Below are 18,676 nucleotides of genomic sequence, written 5' to 3'. Positions count from 1 at the left end.
TTTAATCACAGTCTCAGTTTCACTACTTCGGATTGGTCTATTTATATTTTCTATTTCTTCCTGTTTCAGTATTGGAAGGTTGTGCTTTTCTAAGAATTTGTCCATTTCTTTCAGGTTGTCCATTTTATTGGCTTAGAGTTGCTTATAGTAATCTCTCATGATCCTTTTGATTTCTGCAGTGTCAGTTGTTACATCTCATTTTTTATTTCTAATTCTATTGATTTGAGTCTTCTCCCTTTTTTTCTTGATGAGTCTGGCTACTGGTTTATCAATTTGGTTTATCTTCTCAAAGAACGAGCTTTTAGTTTTATTGATCTTTGCTATTGTTTCCTTCATTTCTTTTTCATTTATTTCTGATCTGATCTTTATGATTTCTTTCCTTCTGCTAACTTAGGGAGTTTTTTTTCTTCTTTCTCTAATTGCTTTAAGTGTAAGGTTATGTTGTTTATTTGAGATGTTTCTTGTTTCTTGAGGTAGTATTGTATTGCTATAAACTTCCCTCTTAGAACTGCTTTTGCTGCATCCCATAGGTTTTGGGTCATCCTTTTTTCATCGCCATTTGTTTCTAGGTATTTTTTGATTTCCTCTTTGATTTCTTCAGTGATGTCTTGGTTATTAAGTAGTGTATTGTTTAACCTCCATGTATTTATATTTTTTACAGATTTTTTTCCTGTAATGGATATCTAGTCTCATAGTATTGTGGTCAGAAAAAATACTTGATACAATTTCAATTTTCATAAATTTACCAAGGCTTGATTTGTGACCCAAGATATGATCTGTCTTGGAGAATGTTCCATGAGCACTTGAGAAGAATGTGTATTCTGTTGTTTATGGATGGAATGTCCTATAAATATCAATTAAGTCCGTCTTGTTTAATGTATCATTTAAAGCTTCTGTTTCATTATTTACTTTCATTTTGGATAATATGTCCATTGGTGAAAGTGGGGTGTTAAAGTCCCCTACTATAATTATGGTACTGTCAATTTCCCCTTTTATGGTTGTTAGCATTTGCCTTATGTATTGAGGTGCTCCTATGTTGGGTGCATAAATATTTACAATTGTTATATCTTCGTCTTAGTTTGATCCCTTGATCATTATGTAGTGTCCTTCTTTGTCTCTTCTAATAATCTTTATTTTAAAGTCTATGTTGAGACTATATGAGACTTGCTACTCCAGCTTTCTTTTGATATCCATTTGCATGGAATGTCTTTTTCCATCCCTTCACTTTCAGTCTGTTTTTGTCCCTATGTCTGAAGCAGGTCTCCTGTAGACAGCATATATATGGGTCTTGTTTCTGTATCCATTTAACCAGACTATGTCTTTTGGTGGGAGCATTTAATCCATTTACATTTAAGGTAATTACCGATAAGTATGTTCCTATTATCATTTTCTTAATTTTTTTGGGTCTGTTATTGTAGGTCTTTTGCTTCTCTTGTGTTTCCTATCCAGAGAAGTTCCTTTAGCATTTGTTGTAAAGCTGGTTTGGTGGTGCTGAATTCTCTTAGCTTTTGTTTGTCTGTAAAGGATTTAATTTCTCCATTGAATCTGAATGAGATCCTTGCTGAGTAGAGCAATCTTGTTTGTAAGTTCTTCCCTTTCATCACTTTACATATGTGCTGCCACTCCCTTCTGGCTTGCAGAGTTTCTGCTGGAAGATCACCTGTTAACCTTATGGGGATTCCCTTGAATGTTATTTGTTGTTTTTCCCTTGCTGCTTTTAATATTTTTTATTTGTATTTAATTTTTGATAGTTTGATTAATATGTGTCTTGGCATGTTTCTTCTTGGAATTATATTGTATGAGACTCTCTGCGCTTCCTGGACTTGATTAACTCCTTCCTTTCCCATATTAGGGAAGTTTTCAAGTATAACCTTTTCAAATATTTTCTCAGTCCCTTTCTTTTTCTCTTCTTCTTCTGAGACTCCTATAATTCGAATGTTGGTGTGTTTAATATTTTCCCAGAGGTCTCTGAGACTGTCCTCAATTCTTTTTATTCTTTTCTCTTTATTCATCTCTGCAGTAGTTATTTTCACTATTTTATCTTCCAGGTCACTTATCTGCTCTTCTGCCTCAGTTATTCTGCTATTGATTACTTCTAGAGTTTTAAAATTTCATTTATTGTGTTGTTCATCATTGTTTGTTTGCTCTTTAGTTCTTCTAGGTCCTTGTTAAACGTTTCTTGTATTTCTTCCATTCTATTTCCAGTATTTTGGATCATCTTTACTATCATTACTCTGAATTTTTTTTCAGATAGACTGCCTATTTCCTCTTCATTTGTTTGGTCTGGTGGGTTTTTACCTTGCTCCTTCATCTGCTGTGTGTTTCTCTGTCGTCTCATTTTACTTAACTTACTGTGTTTGGGGTCTCTTTTTTGCAGGCTGCACGTTCGTAGTTCCCATTGTTTTTGGTGTCTGCCCCCAGTGGCTAAGGTAGGTTCAATGGTTTGTGTAGGCTTACTGGTGGAGGGGACTAGTGCCTGTGTTCTGGTGCATGAGGCTGGATCTTGTCCTTCTGGTGTACAGGTCTGTGTGCGGTGTTGTTTTGTCATGTCTGTGACCTTATTATGATTTTAGGCAGCCTCTCTGCTAATGGGTGGGGTTGTGTTCCTGTCTTACTAGTTGTTTGGCATAGGGTGTCCAACACTGTAGCTTGTTGGTCGTTTAATGGAGCTGGATCTTAGCATTGAGATGGAGGTCTCTGGGAGAGCTTTCACCGTTTAATATTATGTGGAGGCAGGAGGTCTCTGGTGGACCAATGTCCTGAACTCGGCTCTCCCACCCCAGAGGCACAGGCCTGACACCCGGCCGTAGCACCAAGACCCTGTCAGCCACACAGCTCAGAAGAAAAGGGAGAAAAAAAGAAAGAAAGAAAGAAAAAAAAATATTAAAATAAAAAAACATAATTATTAAAAACAAAAAAATTAAATGTAATAAAATAAAAGAAAGAAAGAAGAGAGCAATTAAACCAAAAAACAAATCCACCAGTGATAACAAGCATTAAAATCTATACTAAAAAATCCAAAAAAAACGGACAGACAGGACCTTAGGACAAATGGTAAAAGCAAACCTATACAGACAAAATCACACAAAGAAGCATACACATTCACACTCACAAAAAGAGAAAAAGGGAAAAAAATATATATCTTTGCTCCCTAAGTCCACCCCCTCAGTTTTGGGATGATTCTGTCGTCTATTCAGGTATTCCACAGATGCTGGGTACATCAAGTTGATTGTGGAGGTTTAATTCACTGCTCCTGAGGCTGCTGGGAGAGATTTCCCTTTGTCTTCATTTTTTGCACAGCTCCTGGGGTTCAGCTTTGGATTTGGCCCTGCCTTGTGTGTAGGTTGCCTGAGGGTGTCTGTTCTTCGCTCAGACAGGACAGGGTTAAAGTAGCAGCTTATTAGGGGGCTCTGGCTCACTCAGGCCCGGGGGAGGGAGAGGTACGGAATGCGGGATTGAGCCTGTGTTGGGAGAGGCCAGTGTGATGTTTCAACAGCCTGAGGCGTGCTGTGTGTTCTCCTGGGGAAGTTGTCCCTGGATCATGGGACCCTTGCAGTGGCGAACTGCACAGGCTCCTGGGAGGGGAGGTGTGGAAGGTGACCTGTGCTTGCACACAGGCTTCTTGGTGGCTGCAGCAGCAGCCTTAGCGTCTCATACCCGTCTCTGGGGTCTGCACTGATAGTCGCAGCTTGCACCCGTCTCTGGAGTTCGTTTAGGCGGTGCTCTGCATCCCATCTCCTCGCGCACCTTGTAACAATGGTCTCTTGCCTCTTAGGCAGGTCCAGAAGTTTTCCCGGACCCCCTCCTGGCTAGCTGTGGCACACTAATCCCCTTCAGGCTGTGTTCACGCAGCCAACCTCAGTCCTCTCCCTGGGATCCGACCTCCGAAGCCCGAGCCTCAGCTCCCAACCCCCACCCTTCCCAGCCGGTGAGCACACAAGCCTCTCGGGCTGGTGAGTGCTGGTCCGCACCGGTCCTCTGTGCGGGAATCTCTCTGTTTTGACCTCCGCACCCCTGTGGCTGCACTCTCCTCCGTGGCTCCGAAGCTTCCCCGCTCCACCACCCACAGTCTCTGCGAAAGGCCTTCCTAGTGTGTGGAAACCTTTCCTCCTTCACAGCTCCCTCCCACTGGTGCAGGTCCCATCCCTGTTCTTTTGTCTCTGTTTTTTCTTTTTTCTTTTGCCCTACCCAGGTACCTGGGGAGTTCCTTGCCTTTTGGGAAGTCTGAAGTCTTCTGCCAACGTTCAGTAGGTGTTTTATAGGAGTTGTTCCACACATAGATGTATTTCTGATGTATTTGTGGAGAGGAAGGTGATCTGCATGTCTCACTTCTCCGCCATCTTGAAGGTCTCCCTTTTCAATTCTTGAAAATATTCAAGAATTTTAGAATATTTTCAACAGCCAACAAGAAACATTGAACTATAAGCAGTCACTCTCCATTACTCCCAATCCTGCCAGCAAATGACGACCACTATTCTACTATCTGTCTCTATAGATTTGCCTATTCTAGACATTTCATATAAATGGAATTATACAGTATTGTGGTATTTTCCTATCTGACTTCTTTCAATATGCATGATGTTTTCAAGGTTCAGCCATATTGTAGTATGTGTCAGCATTTTATTTTTTTTTATTGCCAAATAATATTCCTCTGCATGGATAGACCACATTTCATTCACCCATTAATTGTTAGATCTTTAGACCCTTTCCACTTTTGGATATTATGAATAGTACTCTTATGAACACTCATGTCCAAGTTCTTTTTTTGGACATGTCTTCATTTCACTTGGCCCTCTACTAAGAAGTAAAATTACTAGGTCATATTGTGAAATTTTGTTTAGTATTTTTAGAAGTTCTTAACTTTTTAAATAAAATGATAATACATTTTCCATCCCTCCAGTAATGTGTGGGATTCAAACTTCTCCACATCTAGCCAATGTTCGTTATTGTCTGTCTTTTTGTTTTTAGCCATTCTAATAGGTGTGAAGGGGTCAAATGCTTTTCCTGTCTATTGAAATTATAAAGTGTTTTTTTAATTTTGTATTTGATTAATATGGTGTATTTCTTTGATTAATTTTTGTATGTTTGTCCAACTGTGCATTTCTGGGATGAATCCCACTTAGCCATGATGTGTAGCCATTTTTATATGTTGCTGAATTCAATTTGCTGGTATTTTATAGAGGATTTTTAGGCTATATGCATAAGAGATATTGGTTTGTAGTTTTCTTTCCTTGTGATGTCTTTGTCTGTTTTTTATTTTTGTTTTGTAATAAGGGTAATACTGGGCTTATAGAAGAGGTTGGGAAGAGTTAGCTTCTGTTCTGTTTTTTGGAAGCGTTTATAAAGGAATGACATTAATTATTATTATTTTTTTAATGTTTGCTAGAAATCATCAGTGAAGCCATCTGGAGTTAGAATTTCTTTGTGGGAAGTTTTAAAATTAGGATTTCAATGCCTTTGCCAGTTAGAGACCTATTTAGATTATCTGTTCTTAGTTTCAGAAATTTGTGTTTTTCTAAGGATTTATCTGTACAACTAGGCTAATTTAAGCATATAGTTTTCTATAGCATTCCCTTATAATCTTTTTTATTTTTATAGTAATAGTAGTGATACCTGTATTTCCCTCCTGATTTTACTAATTTGAGTCTACTTTTGGAGAGGAAGAAGTAGAGTAACCAAAGATTCCTAATTCTGTTGATCTTTTAAAAGCATCAACTTTTGGTTTCATTGATTTTTCCCTATTGTTTTTATATTCTCTATTTCTTTTATTTCTGCTCTATTCTTGACTATTTTCTTTCTTCTGCTTGTTTTGGGATTAGTTTGCTCTTGTTTTCGTTGTTTATTAAGGTGGAATATTAACTTATTGATTTGTCATCTTTCTTCTTTTTTAACATAGGAAATTATATATTTTAAATTTGTCTCTAAGGTTCAGCTACATCCTACAACTTTTTGTGTCTTTGCTTTCTTTCCTCTTAAAGAATTTTCTAATATTTTTGTGATATCTTTTTGATGCTTTGTTTACTTAGTAGCACATTAATTTCCACATATTTATGAATTTAAGTATTTGTGACTTTTCCACATTTTCTTTTGTTGTTGACTTCTAATTAACTTCCATTCCACCCACAAAGGAGCATACTTTAACACATTTTGTATGATTCCAAGAAATATTTTAGAGCAGTTTTAGGTTCACAGCAAGTTGAGAGGAAGGTACAAAGATTTACAACATACTTCTTATACCCATACATATGCATAACTTCTCCCATTATCAACATCCTCCACCAGTCGTACATTTGTTACATTGATAAACCTACTTTGACACATCACAGTCAACCAAAGCCAATAGTTTACCTAAGGTCTCACTTCTGGTGTTGTATACTCTATGGACTTAGACAAATGCATAATGACATGTATCCATTATAATGTCATACAGAGTATTTTCACTGCCCTAAAAATCCTTTGCATGATTTCCAGTTTCTGGGTCAGAATATAAGGAGCTTGGAAGTTGCCACTAAGTTCTAACAACTGGTAAAAAGCTTAAGAGACTGAAAAATCAACTCTTCTAGGGTCCATAAGAGAAGTAAGGACACAGAGCAAACCACTGCCCCCAAGATTGGAGAGACTGACAGGAGAACACAGAGCATAATAACTTACCAGAGCAGAGACTCAAGAGCAGAAACCACCTCAGGAACCAGAGCAGGGGTAGGAAAACCAGAACTATAATTGACACATTGCTGGAGGCTAAGTATGGACAACTCTGAGAGTTAAAAAATCCAAGGGGTCTCAATCATAGACACACAATTTTGTGTGATTTACCTCCAGGAGGTTGAGCAGGTTCCCACAGTAAATGTCAGAGGAAAATCCAGTCTTGCCTCTGTCTGGGGGAGAGGCAGGAAAAAAATCAGTTGAAATATACAGAGCTCTAGCTAAAACTAGTTAACCAGAACCTAACCTGTTCGGGTATTATCAGAGCCTAACTGACCCGGGGGAAGGGAAATACTCAATTTCAGCCCATTCTAGTCATCCTCTTTCTCATAAAGAGTGACTGAAAAAAAAAAAATTGAAACAATTGTGAAGTTCATTGTCCAGAGGCTCACTAAAAGACAAAGACCTAATCATAGGACCACAGAACTCTTCCCTTCCTCAACATCTCGTCACCACATTACTACAGGCCTATTTACAGCAATTCCTTTTACCTGGTATATCACGTCTGGCTATCAAAAAATTACCAAAAGACAAGAAACACAATTTGAAGAGACAGAGATAGCATGAGAATCATACATGGCAGGGATGTTGAAATTATCACACCAGGAATTTAAAACAACTATCATTAATATGCTAAAGGCTCTAGTAAATAAAGTAGACAGGAAGCAAGAGCAAATGGGCAATCTAAGCAGAGATGGAGATCCTAAGAAAGAACCAAAAAGAAATACTATAAATCAAAACATTGTAACAGAAATGAAGAATGCCTCTGATGGGCTGAGGAAACAATCTCTGAGTTGGAGGTATCTCAACAGAATCCTCCAAAAATAGAATCTCCAAAGACAACTAAGACTGAAAAAAACAGGACTGACTATCCAAGGACTGTGAGACTATCCAAGGTATAATATATGTGTAATGGGAATAATAAAAGAGGAAAACCAGAAAGGAACAGAAGAAATATTTGAAATAATAATGACTGAGAATTTCTCCAAATTAATGTCAGGCACCAAACCACAGATCCAGGAAGCTCAGAGAACACCAAGCAGTATAAATACCCCCAAAAAACTATACATTAACATATTATTTTTAAACTATAGAAAATCAAAAATAAAGAAAAAAATCCTGGAAAAATCCAGAGGATAGGGGGAGGGGGACACCTCACCTATAGAGGAACAAAGATAGGAATTACATCTGACTTCTCAGAAACCAATTCTAAGGTACAGAGTATCGATTAATCATTAAGGAATATAAAGAGAGTGAAGGCAAATATGAGAAGGGATCTCAATTATCTCCTTTTGTGAAACCCTGAAATTTTAATTAAAGTAGACTTTATTTTATCTCAGTGGTCAAAGATCCATATTAATCCATCTGATGCAGCACATTTTGACCATTAGCTCTTTCTCTCTCTGTGACCCAGGAGTGTTAGTCAAATTGCTGTTTTCATATCAAGTCAGAAGTTTATGTAGTGATTTTATATTTGCACAATATTTCCTTTTGCCATTTCCTAAGAATTAATTGTACAGTGACTGAAAACGGTGCCGTATTTTACAATATGCCTGGGAAAGACACTTCATACTGACACAGAAAAATCGTGCTAGATCCTGTTCAGCAAGCACTGAAACAAAAAACACTCGTGATTCGGCCATGCCACACTATTCTTAAGGTGTTGGATCCACTGTCACCAATTGCCAGACTAGAACAAAGACCTTGGAAAGTAAGGCATTCATTGATTTGTTTCTGAAGCTTTGATTACATGTCATGAGCCTGGGTGAGTTTGGTGAAAGGAAAGATGCAAAATGCAGCATGTTCTGGGCAAGTTGCTGACAGGAGCTGAGGTGGATGCTGTGGGGAAGATTGCTCAGTGAGCTGTGACTTGTGAGCACAAGCATTTGTCCACATGCTTTTTGTTATGTGACTGTTTATCTTCTGTCTCAGAAGCTGATTTATGAAGTTTGACATGCACTATATAAATGCAACACTATGCTACTCGGAAAACAAGAGAAAATGATATATTAAATCACAGTGGGCAATTGTTTTGAGATCTTAAGTCCCACGCCATAGCAAGACAAATGAAAACTCATTAGAATATCGCTGTCTTTCGTACTTGAAAATGGCCTTTTGAGCAACTGCCAGGAAGATCTCTGCAGACTCTGAGAAGTCTTGATATCCTGTGCATAAGTATTCTCTACTTATGCTAACTGACACTCTAATGCTATGTTCTATTTTATTTTCTGATAATCCAATCAATCCATCTAAAAAAATAGATTGAAACTTAACGTGTATTTTCATAAAGTTACACATGGAAGTAAGTGAGAGGATTCAATTTAGCACATTCCCAATTATATGTACAAGCTAGTTTATCTAACAATGAGTATAACTCTTTAAACTGATCTTGTGGTAGGCTGTGATAAGGGTTTCCAAATCTGATATCAGAACTATGACTTGATCTGTTGAAAAAGTGTGGAAAAAATTTGTAATTACATTGATTTTGGATGCATATTCACCTGATACAAATCTAAGCAAGAAACTCAGATAGAAAAAAATGTTACATTCTTTCCATTATTAAATGAAAATTATTTTTTGAAGTCTTATTCCAATAAGAGAAAGACTTCTAATCTCCATCAATTTAGTATCTTACCTGACCACTCGCTTTCCCAGGATTGTGTCTTTGGTCCTATGGAACTCAAGGAATGGTGCATGATGGGTAGAGTAGTGTCTCCAGCCTCCGATCACACAGCCATGTTGTCATTTGCTAAAATATGCTCTTTCAGACGTGAGTATTTTTGCAATGCCTGAACCCAAACACAAGTCCTCTCCTGGTCCGGTTTGTTCTCTCAGCTACATCCTTACCCCACTCTGGCACATGGGAAACATTTGCTATTTCCACATGCTAGGGGACAGAAAAATTGGGCATCTTCAATTTTCCATGGATCTAGTTAAGAATATAACAGATTTTTCTGCTTTCCATTATCAACCGAGGTTATCTGAGATTTCCTCATTCACCCCTCACTGTGTCTTAAGGAAAGGTGGGAAGGGCATAAATTTATTGAAATTGCCTTGCATCCTGCCACCCTTGTAGGATGGAGACTTGAAATAGAATTCAAATTCCATTATAGAGAAAATAAATTTGCATTTTCTGTTCCCTAAGTTTATAGTCCAAAATTTATAGTCCATATTTGCTACATTTAATTGTTCTCTGGATATAAGAGGAGTAGTTACCATATATTTAACAAGTTATACCTTCCAGCCTTCATACTAAGCATTCTCAATGCACTATATTATTTAAACCTCAAGCCAGCAATAAATAGCTGCTTCATAACCACTTATGATTATTCTATTTTACTAACAAGTATATTGAAGCTCTGTAACATTATGCACTACTATGTCAAAGTTATACAGCTAGTAATTGGTGGAGTCAGGATTTTAACACAGGTAAATTGACATTGAAATCTATACTCTTACCTTCTATTTTAGATATAAGGAGTTTACAACATGGGGATGCATATACATGCAAATAGATCCTTTACTTTAGATTCCTATAACCTATCATATCACCAGAGGGTTCTAGGGATATAGTGTACAAAGAGAAATAATTCTGCTACAGTGAGTTATTGTTTGTTTTCTCATTTTATATTTACCAACTATAGTTTGAAATAATTGGAGTAGAAACTATTACATGAAAATAATTTGATTCAGTGGGTTTATAGTCAATGTGGTGGTTAGTCTACAATTCCCCCCAGTTAACCCCATCTCTAAGTATTCATGCCCTTATGTATTTCTCCTCCACACAATATCTGGTTTGGTCCTCTATAACCATAAAATATAGTGGAAGTGACACTGCTTAAATTCCAAGTCTGGATCACAAATGAACTTGTAGTGTCCTCCGTGGTCTTTTGGAACTCTTGCTTTTGGGAATCTTTCCCTTAGAAAACAATTATCATATTATGTGAAGCCCAAGCAACGTGGAGAAACAGTGTGTAGACATCCTATTTAACAGTCTAAGTTGAATGACCAGTCAATAGACAACATTAGCTCTGCTATGTAGGAGAGCCACCTTTGATATTCCAGCCCAAGCATCCACCAGATAATGGTAGCACTAGCTGATGTGAAGTGGAACAGCTGATGCCAGTCAATGTACCAACTCATGAAAAATAAAACAGTTGTTCTTTTAAGCCATGGAATTCTGGTTGTTTAAGTCAGGTTGTTAGGCAGAGCTAAATAACCAGAATTGACAATCTGATTCTGTCTCTAACTCTCTATGTGTCCTTAAAAAATTCACTAAACCTATGTAAGCTTCTTTATTTTAAATCTTTAAAATAGAGAAAATAATAGTATTTGAACAAGAGTGGAATAAGATATCATGTGAGTGTATTTTTGAAAACTCTACAGCAAACTCTAAGTACATATTAACTACTTTTTGTTTTTTATGTGGTTTTTCTGATAAGGCGCCATATACAGAAAGATTAAATGACTTTTCCAAGACCACCAGCTAGTAAGTAAGCAAAATGGAACTTAAATCCAATGGCTTCTAGAGCAATACTCTTTCTATTTCTTTATGTGTCCAGTAATAACTTCTATTTGTAAATAGATGTTTTATAAATTTTATGATGCCCTTCACACACAGTGCATTTCCTCATAGATAATGGAAAGCCATTTTCTTTGTCAAGGAACAGATAAGTATTTCATTTTGAAATGCATGCCTTTTGGCACATTACACTGATGGTCTTTGAATATAATTTTGTCTAAAGCAAAAGCAAAATATCTCTTTGTCAGTGTACAAAAATAATATTGGTCACAATATTTTCAGTCAAAACTTCATACCATTACTGCATATTTATATTATGTTTTCACATATTAGTGTATAGATAAAGATTCATTTCTTGGCTTAGAATTACATGGCCAAGTTATCATAGATAGTCTTTAGGAAAAAAAATAATAAATTTAAAAGGGTTTTGAAGAATGTGTTTATCTTGCATATTTAAAAACATAAAATGAAGCAATTATGTTAAAGTATGATTTTTCATATAACACATGGAACTCTGCTTTTTGTTTTTCCTTTTAGTGAATTTTACCCTTTTGTAATAGTTTAAGGAGCATTATGAACTTTTTGTATATGCAGAGCTGATCGTCAGGCTTGGTGCTTTTGTGATTTTTATAGCTAAAATCAAGTATAACCATTATGTTGAAAGTATAGGCTTCTATGGTGCTCAAATAGAGAGCATTTTTTCATTTAAAATCTAAATCTGTAGACTCTTTCTTTGCATCTTGGGTGAAATATCAGTCTGCTATAAATTTTTAGTCATTCTTATATATCAAAACTTATTCTGATCACTTTAGCCAAATGAACAGCCACAGTTTAGCTATTACAATACCCACCAGCAAGGAAACTCTGAACATCAGGTGAAGTTGTATCTTCTCATTCTCCCGAACTTGGAAGAGCTTGGGTCTGGGGAGCCTGCAGTGGAGAGCAAGCTGATTCCTGCTGGCTCCCTACAAAGTGGCCCACATCTGGTTCATGTGTCTTGCTTATGTTTGCCATGAACTGCTTCTGCCCAGTGTAGCCACCTCTCCTCCCTCTGCCACTACACTGGCCTTTCCAGTCCCAGGTTGTTACCTTAGTCTTTTGGATGTGGGCCAATCACCATTCTTTTCAGCTCTTTCATCCCATCACCTCTCCCCAAAAAAGACTCCAGGTGATAAATATAAAATTTTTATGTGGCCCTCTGAAAGTTTCTTTCACTAGACTTGAGATGAATTGAAAAACTCCCTTCATACAACCCTGAGACCCTCACATTCTTCATGGCAGCAGGGAAGGTCAAAGGGAAAATTCATCTAGAAAATTATTTTAGCCAGGTCTCAACTTTTTTAGATATTCAAGTTCAGAGTTGTGTTAAGTGTCACAAATTTTTCTTACATTCTCAGTAGATCCAGCAGCAGTGGTCTGGCACCTCCCTTTGGATTGAGAGAATACTTGCCCCTTGGTATTTAGTTCTCTAGCTACTGTGCTTTGGTCAAAACTGACAGATAATGTTCACAAAAACATCCTGTGACACAAACATTTGTAAAAACAAAATGTAAACAATTCTTCCAATCCCTTTTCAAGAATGGTCACCAAAAAGAGTAAGAAACATGACAGGTAAGGATCCTACAGCCTGAAAAATTTATCAAAATCAACATTGCAAAGTATTCATGATGGTAATAAATATTGATAAGTAAGATTGTTCATCACAATGTTAAAATTGAAAAGGTAAGAATCAACTAAATATATGTCATGTATGACATAGTTTAACATATTGTGGTACACCTGTATAATTAAATACTGTACTGACACTATCAGAATTCAGGGGATAAAAACAGGTCTTATATTCATATTATAGGGATAATGAATTTATTACAAGCATTTGACATAACAAATATGGAAACACTGAGGCAGTGAAGATCTGGAAGTTGGGAGTGGGAGATCAGAGAAACAGTCAATAACCAGCGTGTCTAAAGCAAGAAGCCAAGTACATTTGGACACCAGAGAAGGACTATGAAGAGGGACCTTCCACAAAGCTCTGTTGAAACTGTCACGTCTGAGGAATTGATCCCTGTGTTTAGCTATCATTTCTGCAGATTCTCAGCCAAGCCTTTAATGGTGGGTCTGAGTCACTCTTGGTTAGCATGGCCAGCAGTCAGGAATATAAGCTGAAGGTGAAACAGAGAAGAGTGAGAAATAGCCAGATGACTCTGTCTGTCACTTTGGCTGATTGTGACAATTTTTTGAGAATAATGATTTCTGATTTCCTTCTGCCAAATCTCATGCACTGTCCTTGTTTGGCCAACTCTTACCCATTAGTGTACAGGGAAAATGACTGGAAAACAGTGTTCAGCCTTATCCAGTTTGACATAACATGATCCAGTACCCTCTAATTTTTTTTTTTTTAATTTATTTATTTTTTATTCTTTGGGCCAAGCCACACCACATGTGGGATCTTAGTTCCCTAGCCAGGGATCAAACCCATGCCCCCTGCAGTGAAAGCTCAGAGTCTTAACCACTGGACCACCATGGAAATCCCCAGTACACTCTCGTTAAACAAGCTGACTTCAAATACACCTCAACAATTTAAGAATAAGTTTATAACTAAGCAGCTTAACTTTTCAAAAGTTAATTGATTACCTACTATGTGCTAATCACTGTGTTTACGTGGTTCAAATATGTGTAAGAAATGGATCTTATCCTCACAGGATCTATAATCTAGTAGAGGGGAGGAACACAAATAAAGATGAAATCCCATTGTAAAAAGCACAGTGATAGGAGAAATATGAGGAGATCTCAAAGTACATAAAAACTGCATCTAATCCAGACATAGAGATCAGAGAATGCTTTCCAGATGCAGTGACTTCTAAACTTGGAATTGAGTAATAAGTAGAATGTATCAAAAGCATTTGTGAGAGTCTATGTGTGTATATCAGGGGACTATTTCAGGGATAGTATATGGAGCAAATGACACAGAGTGTTTCATAAAGAACAAATATTGTAACAGTTGCAAATACCTGTAGCAGGTGCTATAATGTCTTATTTTATGCACCCATGAGTGCCTGCCTGAAGGCTTTCTTCCTGTAAGAGCATGTTTATCCTAGGGCCGTATTATGACTTCTGTGGGCCCTAGGCTAATTGGTTCTCATAGTCTCCCAGAAAATGTATTAAACATTATAGCTAATGACTGTGTTGACATAAAGGTAAGTATAATTTGTACTGTATTATATTTATTTTTTCTTAGAAGTTTAAAAGAAATTAAAACTTCTTTGAAGGCCTCTAAAATAATCATTGGTTATAGGTATTACTTAATGTATAAGTCGGCCTGGTTTGGCCCACACTCAGACCAGGCCAGAGTTAGTTGTCAGGGAGCCTGTTGCTTCTAAAGCCCAGAAGCTTCCCTGGTGTAATCTGACACCTGCCTCTATATGCAAAGGGCAAGGAGAGACCAGAGAAAGAGTCAGACCACTCCAGATGTAGGTAGGAGGTTTAACAAGCAAGGGAACTTACTAGACTTGTCTTAGGAGGCTGAAAGCCAAATAGATCTCTGCATCTGCCTGCCAAACCTAAAAGTTTATATAGAAGCCTTAACTGGGTTCAGTCACATATACCATACAGATAGTCTCAACACCACATTGCTATCTCAAGGCAGTATCCTTGGGGCAGTTTCTGGGAACAAGGAAGGCAAGTGAAATACACATTCCAAGGATGGGGAGTGGGTGGGGAGCCCAAGTCCAGATCATGGATCAACCAGTGCTCACATCTTCTCAGTGACCTCCCTCAATACCCTACCCCTCTTGACTGACTCTTACAATATCACACATGCCCCTCTTCTGCAATGTTCCCTGAGCGGTCTGCAAGAGGTTTCACTAGCATGAGGTGGCTCATTTAGCAGATATCTGGTCATATCTGAGGCAGATGTCACAGCAAAAATACAGGAACATGCAAGAGAAAACATAGGTTAAGATAATAATTTCCAAAATCAGTGACAACTTTTTCCACCAAAGCCCCATAGTCCAAGCCATTGATTTACTAAGTCCCCTAGGCTAGGGTATTCACTCAGGCTATTCACGTGTATCTTCATGTTATTTAAGGAAGACGACACATTTACAGACTCATCAGGTATAAGCACACAACATTCTGTTTGGATAGTGGCACAGATGCTTTCTTGTGGGGCAATAATAATGTCTAAGGCTATATTATTTTGGAGGACAGCTTTTCTTATTAGGGACATTCCTGTGTTCAGTAAGGGCAAAGTTTGTTGGTTCTCATTTGGGGTTTGCTGGGTGAATTTAGTACGGGCTATAATGTCTTCTAAGCCAATGGAGGAAACACAGATGGCAGCCAAATGATTGTATCAGCAGGAGACAGAATGTGCCCACTTGGCCTTGAGAAGAGGGAGATTGACAGCTTTAGGAAATTGACCTGGTTGTACATACAATACATGTTGTCCAGGGGAGGCAGCCCTGTCAGGTGTGAGGAGATGGACTGGGGGCAGGATGTGCCAGACCAGAACCCCCGCTTCCTCCTCTCTTTTGATTCTGTGTTCCATTCCAGGTGTGATGCATTTCAACAGGTCTAGCTCACAGCAGGATAATGGGATCCCAGTGGCTATTGAGTAGTTCCTCCTTAACCAGGAATGTGAAGTAACTCACCCATCCTGGGGCAACATCCCATTGCAAATTCCAGTAGATAACTCCTTTCCTATTGTGATGGGGTTTGGTGTTCTCAGCAGCATAGCACGTTGATACATGGTGACGGTCATAACAATGGCCATTTCCTGCGACTTCCATAACTGTGTCTCAGCAGAGATCCCCAGTCTGGCTTGTGAGGTGATAGACCCTACTGGTTGATTATTCAAATGTATTAAAGCCTGAGTCAATACTTTACTCCCCCTGGCCAACCTGGATTTACCTTTAATAACTTAATCTGCTGCTTTCATATTTCATTTTTTTTTTCTGTCTACCAACACTGCAGCCTGCAGGTTATGGGGGAGATGGAACTTCCATTCAATGCCATGGTCTTTGGCCCAGTCTTGCACATCATGACCTTAGAAATGTGACCTCAAATTGCTGTCTATTCACTGAGGGTATCCATACATGATACTCAGTTTCTCTAGTCCCTTAATAATGACAGACTGTTTTGCACGGTGACAGGAGAGAAAACTTGGATGAAACCAGACTCAGTGTCTACACAAACCAGGAAAAATTTAGAACCCTCACTCGCAGGGAGGAGGCCAATATAGTCAATTTGTCAATCTTTCACCAGTTGGGAACTCCAGTTAGTGGGCCTGGACTCCTTTGGCAGTTGCCTTAGACATTGCTTAGAACACACAGGACATACTCTTAGTGCATTAACCAAGTCAATATATTTCAAGGGCAATCTGACATTCTTGGCAATATGCCATCTCACCTGGATACTTCAGCGTCCACTCTTTCTATACACTCAATATGCTATACCTACTGAATCATCGGTTGCTAGGGCTCATATCTGAGCTAGGCCATCAGCTTCCTGGTCGTCCGGGGCTATCAGTGCCTTATGAACCAGAACATGGAAAACAGTGAGGACTGGCCCAGGATCTTGCAGCTGAACCCAAATATCTTCACATACCCTGACCCCACAGGGCTCATTCATGGTCATCCACCTCTCAGCTTTCCATTGTCCAAGTCATAGGGTTAATCTCTTTAGAACAGCCCAACTGTCAGTGCAAAGGTTTAAAGACCAGGGTTCATGAGTGGTCATCTGCCAAAGTGCTCTGAGTTCAGCCCATTGGCTGCTGCTCTTTTTTACTTTCTGAGAATCTCCACTGGGACGATTGCTGTGCACTGCTAGAAACTGTTGCTCTATGGGGGTATATTTGGATTCTGTCCCCTTCCAGGACTGGAAGTGACATCCTAGGGTCACTCCCCATTTCTGTTGTCTCTGCCATAGGCCCTGACCCATACCTTTTGGAGTCACAGACACATCTAACTCAAATGGTAGCTGTGCTTGGGAGATGTCCAGAGCTTTATTCTGCTTCACTAGTATTTTTTTCCTTTTCAAAGGTGGCTTGTTGCTCTGACGCCCAGTCTCACACCTGCCCTTTCTTTACCAGGGGACATAAGGAGTTGAAAGCACGGTGCCAAACGGGGAATAAAAATCCCCTAAAATCCCCAAATCCCTACGAAGGCTTGTAACTCCTTTACATTCTTAGGGGTTAGATAGGTTTGCATCTTATGAAACACAAATTCTGGGACAACACACATCTTAACTGACCAAATGACTCCCCAAAACTTACAGCAGTACCTGGGCCTTGAATTTACTCTTATTTCACACCCAGTCTTCTTCCTCGAAGATGTTCCAGCAAAGCCTTGTACAGCATCCTGAAATAGAGGCAAATCATCACATGTTAACATATCATCCATGTAATGGGCCCATTCTACTGATGTGGGGAAGGAGAACAGGGACAAGTCTCAGGCTACCATCTTTACTGTGGGGCTATGCAGGTAGTCTTGGGGAAGCACTTGAAAGATTCATTATTGTCCCTCCCACACAAAGGCAAATTGATCTTATCAGAAACCTCTACTTGTCAAAGTACAGTAAGTCCCCTACATATGAACTTTCAAGTTGCGAACTTTCAAAGATGTGAATGTGCGTTCACCTGTCCAATCACGTAAATTAGTTCACTCATCTGGCATACATTGTCATGTTTGTGCATCCTCTACAAGTGGTTGTGCTTTTGTGTAATTTACTGTACAGCACTGTATAGAGTACAGTAGTACAGTATCTATTTGAAGCCCAGGATGTCCAGAAGCTAGAGTAAAAGCAGTGGTGATGTAGGTGGTACTGCTAAGAAGCTCCAGGAATTGGAGGCCCAGAGAAAGGATGAAGAGAGACAAGAGGAAGAAGAAGTAACTGAAGAATCGAAGATTCACGATGCAGGAAATGGCAGGGGATTTTCTTTATTTGAGGAGTCACTGTTAGATTTTGAGGCACAGGTTCCGAACATAAAACGGTACACGAAGGATGCAGCAGCTTTTCAGAATGCAATCCAGTGCTACCGTGTCATCTATGAAAAGAAAAAAAGAGCTACTACCCACATGTCACTGGATTGTATTTTTCAAGAGGATAAATAGAATTGAATCCAGTGAGGAACCAGAACCTGTGCCGTCAACGTCAGGTGTGAGTGAAATTGCAGCTTGCACTCCGTCTCCTATACCATCTCCCACCTCCTCTCCCTCCTCTGGTCAGTAACTCTTCTTGCCTGTTCACTCGATGCCAACCCCTGTATGTCAGCTCTTGTACAGTACTACTGTACTTTTCAAGGTACTGTACTGTAAGATTAAAAATGTTTTACTTTTTGTGTTTGTTTTTTATGCATTATTTGTGCAAAAAGTATTATAAACCTATTACAGTACAGTACTGTATAGTCAGTTGTGTTAGTTGGGTCCAACTTTGTTGGACCCTACAAACAAACTG

This window comes from Balaenoptera ricei, chromosome 1 (genome assembly GCF_028023285.1).
Source record: "Balaenoptera ricei isolate mBalRic1 chromosome 1, mBalRic1.hap2, whole genome shotgun sequence".
Taxonomy (NCBI): Eukaryota; Metazoa; Chordata; class Mammalia; order Artiodactyla; family Balaenopteridae; genus Balaenoptera; species Balaenoptera ricei.
This window is presented reverse-complemented; position numbering follows the sequence as displayed.